Raw genomic sequence first — 5,274 nt, forward strand, 5'->3', positions numbered from 1 at the left:
TCATTTTCCTTATAAACTCATTTTGTGCCCAGTTTTAAACCCACCCCCTTCCTTAGAAGATGTGCTGTTTGTCTAAAAGGGGTTATGTTTCCTCTTGTACTAGAGGATCAGTTAAGAGGGAAGTTCATATTTTACTGGGAAAGGTGCCTTGAAAACAGGCTTCAAAAAAAAAAAAAAAAAAGAAAAAGGGGGTATCCTTTTCTTGCCAAACGCTAACAGAAACTAAATCAAGTGGTTTCTCAGCTTTGCCTGTGTAGTGAACTGACATTCCTAATGAGGACAAAAACGAAGGCACGATGCGATGCATTAAAACCTATCAAAAATAAAAGGGTGCTTAAAAAAACCAAATGGGCAAACTTACATAGTTGTCGTGGTTTAACCCCAGCCAGCAACTAAGCACCACGCAGCCGCTCACTCCTCCCCGCTCCCAGTGGGATGGGGAGGAGGATCAGGAAGAAAAGTAAAACTCATGGGTTGAGATAAGAACAGTTTAATAACTGAAGTAAAATAAAATATAATGCTAACTAATAATAATAAAAATATTATAATAATAATAATTGTAACGAAAAGGAATATAACAAAAAAAAAAGAGAAATAAAACCCAAGAAAAGACAAGTGATGCACAATGCAACTGCTCACCACCCGCTGACCGATGCCCGAGCAGCGATCCGCCCCTCCCGGCCAACTCCCCCCAGTTTATATACTGGGCATGACATTCCATGGTATGGAATATCCCTTTGGCTAGTTCAGGTCAGCTGCCCTGGCCATGCTCCCTCCCGGCTTCTTGCACACCTGCTTGCTGGCAGAGCATGGGAAACTGAAAAATCCTTAACTTAGGATAAGCGCTACTTAGCAACAACTAAAACATCAGAGTGTTATCAACATTATTCTCACACTAAATCCAAAACACAGCACTGTACCAGCTACTAAGAAGAGAATTAACTCTATCCCAGCCAAAACCAGGACAGTAGTGAACACACAGAAGTTCAGTCTGGCCCCAGGGAGATCTGCTTTTAGCCAGTTCATGCGATACCTGCTGAAGTGCAAGATACTGGTTTGCAATTTAAATACTGTGCTGGTGAGCACCTTTGCTTTCCCCAGGTTTCCCAACTTTCTGCTCCACAGTGTAAGCTGTTGTGTAGCTTTGGGCGAATCATTCAACCTCTTGCTTCCCTTTTCTGCCGGTAAAATTGGGAACTTTCTTTGCTCTGTTTAAATCCCAGTCTCAGGAGGGACAGGTGACTGTCCTTTACTGTCTTTATACAGCCTGTTACGGCGAACGCCTAAATTTGGTTGTTACTCTGCTCCTAAAACCAAAATAATGCTACCACTGAGAGGGCAGCGCTGACAGCAGCGGACACAGGAGTGCCCGGTCCTGCAGTCATACGGACCACAAAGCATGCGGTGCTCGCGGCGGAGGGATGTACCGTCTCGTACATCAGGTCAAATCCTTTCTTCACACATCCCTTCAGAGGAGATTTGAATGTTCGGGGGGACAGGACAGCAGACCTTCCTCTCTGCTTAGACGCAGGGTGGGTGCTGTACATGGCTCTGTTGGTGAAGGTAATTATATATTTTTTTTTAATCCTAAACAAGAGAAAAGGTCCCTGATTGTACAGCGGAAGATAAGAATGGTTGATGTGGAAGAAATCTTTCAGTAACAAGGGACTCTTTAGTTTGAGAGCACTTAAGGGATGTCTGTGTTATTGGCGAGAATTTTGATGGCTTCTTTTTCACATCTGTTAAATATTCAGCGTGTGGTTTTAGCAATCTTTACGCTCTTTGTGAGGTTGAACGGGTTTGATTGGATTTTATGCAATTAGTATATTGTGAGAGTTTGTAAGGATTTGCTTCAATTCTGAGATGATTTCTCTTTGTCTGCTTGTGGTTTTCTACAAATATGTGAGCAAGTGCACCATGATGGCAAAAGCATTTGAGGAAAATGAATGTCAAAATCCCGTGTGCTGCTACTGCTGGAAGTGGGAATGTAACTAAGATCTGCCAGCTTTCGTAGTAAGAATTCTTGTATGCTTTTCAGAAAATAGAAGTTTAGTTGTTAGGGGATAGATAAGTCGTGTCTCTTATGGGTGTTAAATTACAGAAAGAAAAGCATTTAGAAAGCTGTTCATTGAATATGCTCAGAAAAAAAATCACAGCGGGTTGTGGTTTCTGAGAGCAGGAAAAAGGCCAATCTTATGTCATAGGCTAATAAAATATATTAAGGATGAAGTCAGTAAAAGTTCTATAGGAAATCCTCTGAAACCGGGGACGAATAGCAACTTATAGTCAACGTTCTTAGAAAAATATAAAGTTAAGTCAAATATGAGACAAAATTACATTTGGCCTCCCTTTGTATTGTAAGAAAACTTGGCAAAGGCTGCGTATCCTTCAGAAGGGAGCACTGCTTGCCGCGGGTAAGCTCTGCACGGCTCTTCTGTGAGGTGAGCTCCTCCACAAACAAGTCACAAAACATTTCCTCGGCACACGTTGTTAGTGCTGAGAAATTTGGTCAGAAAGTAAAAGACAGCTAAATCAATGATTCCAAGTATTTTCTAGCAAATGTTTGCTGTAGGACATGTCTAGCTTTGGGAGGATGCCCAAACACAGAAACATGTTTTCCAGCTCCCCTGGTTGGAAAGACCATTTCAGGCGGTGAATCGAACACAAGCCCACGGAGAGCTCCTTCCCCAAGCCCGAGCGTGGCTTGAAAGGACAGTTTTGAGGGAAGCATGAGCTAACCCTCCTCTCTGCCGTGAGCCCAGTGCCAACCTCAGCAAGCCACGGACAAAGAGGAATAGAGAGCATGAAAATGCTACAGTGGTGTCTCACGCTGGCACCTGCGGGGAACTGAACCATGTTTGTGGAGAGAGTTGGAGACCAGTGCATTTCTCCATCGATCTGTTTGGTGTCTCGCTGGCGAGGGCAGCAACTGCACACCAGTATTAGAAGCCTGATTTGCCTTTATGCTGGGTATCGTGGTGACTTACATTTTGTAAGCCTTCAGAAGATAACACCTCCAGACTATGGTCTTCGCTGGTGTGAAGATGAAGCCACTCCATGACTTACTTGCTCAAAGTCTTTGCCCACGTGTTTGCTCTCAGTGAGAGCAGATTGCTGGAGGTGAAGCTGTTGCATGCGAGAGCCTCCCCACGGCTCCCCTTTCCTCTCCAGCGTGCAGGAGAACTGGTGCCCTGCTGTGGCATCACAACACTGGAAACCAAAAGCCTGAGTTTGTGCTGGATGAGTCACTGTCCTGCGAGGAACATTTAGAGGAAAGCAACTGATTGTTTAAGGGATGGCTGTGAGAACAACTCGACTTGCTGTTTATGTTAGAACTATTAATCAAAAAAATCAAGTACTCAGTGCTTCTGAAATCTTGCTACCTGTTTTCGTGAGTTTTTTTACTCTGAATTGCTGAATGCTGATATCACTGCATTTTACACTGTTTTTTGTAATAGTCCCGGTTGGATTGGTAGTCACAGCTTGAAAATCCCAGTTAAAAAATGAATTCTCCATGTACACCCCAGAACCAAAATCTTTGGGGGCTAATTTAGATTCAATGTTATCATACTGACAACATCTTATCTGCTCTAACTTCACCCTTCCTCCTCTAGCTCAAAGGGGTTGCATTCCCGGCTGTAGGTGAAACTCTCCGGCACGCCCTCCATCAGAGAGGACATGGTGGGATGCATCGTTCTGGCAACGCTGCTTTCCCTGTCTCTGACTTGGTGGATTGATAGGTGATGGATTGATACGTGATGAGATGTGGTTGCTGAACCAGGAAATGCTAAAATGGATTGCACAGTGCAAAAATCCCGTGCTGCTGCCAGGTACCCTCCTCGTGTTTGATGTGTTGATCCATACGGCTCGAAAATCAATTTTCACCTTTTGCCTTGTAGTGCACCCGTAGCAAGGGTGAGAGCTCATTATTCCACCCATGTCAAGGTCTGACAGAAAGGATGAAAGGGATTTACACTTGTCCTCGTAACTGGTCCCTAAAATCTTGTCCTCAAGCCTGTGTTGCTTTCCTTTTTACACTGGGGGAGTCCAGTCTAATCCGAACGCCCACGATCTTCGCCGGACAAGGATGGACTGGCAGTATGCCACAAGCTGGATTTGATCTGAATTTGCATAACATGGAGCAACTGGATCCACCTTTAACATGGAGGTCAGGCAGGCGGAGACCTACAGGCCTAGCCGGCTCCGAGCTGCGTGCGGGGGACATCTTCTGCCCTCCCCCTGATTTATAGCTGCCATGCAGGGAAGTTACTGTTTTTCTACTCGAAGTATCTTGTGCGGGCTTATTTTTGTTCAGAGGAGGATTGCTTGGAAAAGCGTCTAAAAAGCAGCCTCCTTGATTTGACGCCACTTGTACATCATCGAACTGCTTGTGGCGGGGGCTGGGGAGGGCATGCAGTACTGCCCCGCTGCCCCGAAACTCCAGGAGCCGGGGGGCTTTGCTCTCCCTGCCCTGCTTCGAAGACGGTCGGTGCTCTCGCTGCCCCTTTCCCGTAGGTTGCGTAAATAGCTCTGCCTATGGAAACGATGCGCCTGGGCTATAGGCGCCTGCAATCGCTCTCCGTCAGCTTGCTTGCTTTGAAAGGCAGTGGGGGGGAGATGGACGGTGATGGGGAGGTGGCGCACCCCCCCGAGGCGCAGCTCCCTGACGCGGTGGCATGGCCCTGGAGGCAGCAGGCCAGGCGTCACTGGGATGTTTGTGGCTTTTCCTGACGAAGCGACCGATTTGGGACGTTTAGGGCTTGTTTTGTTGTTGTTGTTGTTGTTGTTGTCGTCGTCGCAGTTTCCCTCAGCCGGTGCGCAGGTGGGTAGCACCGGCACGGCCAGCTCGTTACTCCAGGCCCCTCCGGCAGCGCTCCTACCGCCGCCGCCGCCCGCGCGCGGCCCGTCCTGCGGGGGGCGCTGCCGCGGGGGGCGCGCGCGCGCGCGCGCGGCCCGGCCGCCTCCGCCCGTCAACGGGGAGCAGCTGCTGCTGCCCCGCGGCGCGGGCCGGCGCCGCGCCCTCCCGATTGGCTGCCGATGACATCACCGCCCCGGCGCCCGGCGGGCCGGCCGCGCCTCCGTCCCCGCCCCGCCGCCCTCCGCCGAGCGGTCATTGGCCAGCGGGGCCGCCCGTCGCCGCCCGCCCCGCCCCCGCCGAGCCGTACATTTACGCGGTAGCAAAAGAGAAAGTAACGAGGATGGTGCGGGCGGCGCGCGGGGCGGGCGGCGCGCGGGGCAGCGGGCGCGAGACGCAGCGGCGGCGGCCGCGACGCA

Source organism: Gymnogyps californianus, chromosome 3 (assembly GCF_018139145.2).
Source record: "Gymnogyps californianus isolate 813 chromosome 3, ASM1813914v2, whole genome shotgun sequence".
Lineage (NCBI taxonomy): Eukaryota > Metazoa > Chordata > Aves > Accipitriformes > Cathartidae > Gymnogyps > Gymnogyps californianus.